Raw genomic sequence first — 1780 nt, 5'->3', positions numbered from 1 at the left:
TAGAAATATATAAAGAGCTTAGGAATACCATGCTCAGCATTTATCAAGCTAAAAAAAAAACAACTGAAGAAAAAATTGTATCTTAAGTTGTTCTATAGCAGGATTCTCTGAACAAAATAGTAAATGTCCCAGAAACCTCCCAAAGACGAGTGAAGTTACACAATCACTGTACCAAACAGAATTGGTTGATGGTCAACCATTTAAAATATAATGAAGGTGGACAAACACATGAATTATGAGAAAAATATCACAGTATATATTGATGACATATTATTAATACAAGTAATATGTAAATAGAGAACTGAATTGCAGATGTGCATCATATAAATCATTGTTAGTTGAAGATGCAGTGATATTCATGGGAAGTCTCACATGATTGAAAATATGGTTATAGAAATTATATAACAGTTGTTATTGAGATTAAAGGGATATTATAAATAAAAGCACTTTTCAACTCCTATCATGTCAGAAATCAGATCAATGGAAAGTTAAATGTCCACTTTGTCACTGATAAATTATATGGTTGAGAGCCTGGCTATGATGTGACCATTTGGATCGGTACTGTTTCTGATCTAACCAATCTATGATCAGAGATGTTGGAAAATAGTGAGCTGTGTTTGGGTCTTTATGTTTGCAAACATAAAGACCCGGGATTACTGTAGAAATAGAAGAAGAAAAGGAAAAATTGAAAAAAAGACGGTCTTTTACTGCTCATAGTTTTTCTAACACATCTGCTATACAAAATCAAATGTTTTCACCATTAGATCAGTTTATCAGGTATATCACTCATCTTTCTACAAAGTGTAGTCCAGGGCGGTCAAAATGGTTAATATTTTTGAGTGCTGGCATTAAGTTGGCTGGTCATGACCACCCTGATTCTCAGAGGAAGAATACCCTGATTGTCTATTCTGAAAGAGATCTTATTGAAAAGTGCATTGAGTTTAGATTTATTTTGACACACACGAGGTGAATAAGAGGTGATTTGAAAATAAAGAATTTGAGTCTATGGATAAGTTCATAGTTCTCAAAAATGAGTCCTGATTGGAACAAAAGACCAAGGTTTAACATATCCCCAAGAAATATTTTATACTTTCTATCCATTGAAGGGCAAGGTTCACTCTAGGCACCAGGGCAATGGCTGTTCACCTCTTGAGAGGAACAACCACATTTCAATCCTGTTCACTTTTTCTCACATTCATGATATAACTTTCCTGCTGTTCAGATTGCCTTTATGGTATAAGTAGTTGGCTTTTCAATTTTCAATAAAGCCAATTATTGATTCTTATTCATAGGAATCCATTGGTTTTCCCAAACTGTAATCTTTATGGAAGGCAACTGCCACTCTTTTCTGTTTCAGGCCTTCACTTTACCACTACCCTACCAGGAATTCTGTTTTGAACATGTGTGGTTGGTAGGTCAGTTCTTACTCAACTTCATGTACAACAGCAAAAAAAACCCAACAAACCAACCAAACAAACCAACCCTCCTAGGCTATGCGACATCCAGGAAGCATTCTAGAGACAGATTTATTCGTTTTTCTGGGACTCCATAGTACGACTTATATTCTTCACCAACACCATGCGTCAAATACATCAATTTTCCTGTGTTCTTCCTTCTCCATTGTTCAACTTCTGTACGTGCAAGAGGTGAAAGTACCATAGCTTGAATTAGGCGCCTAAGTCCTCCAAGGAGCATCTTAGGGTTTTAAAACCTTCCATGAGGTCATTTACAACAGATCAGACAAATGTAGTCTGTCCTTTGATTTTCAACTACCACTTCT

This window comes from Echinops telfairi, unplaced genomic scaffold, assembly GCF_000313985.2.
Source record: "Echinops telfairi isolate 266 unplaced genomic scaffold, ASM31398v2 ScPeMD7_7469;HRSCAF=8507_0, whole genome shotgun sequence".
Lineage (NCBI taxonomy): Eukaryota > Metazoa > Chordata > Mammalia > Afrosoricida > Tenrecidae > Echinops > Echinops telfairi.
Note: the sequence above shows the minus strand (reverse complement) of the source record.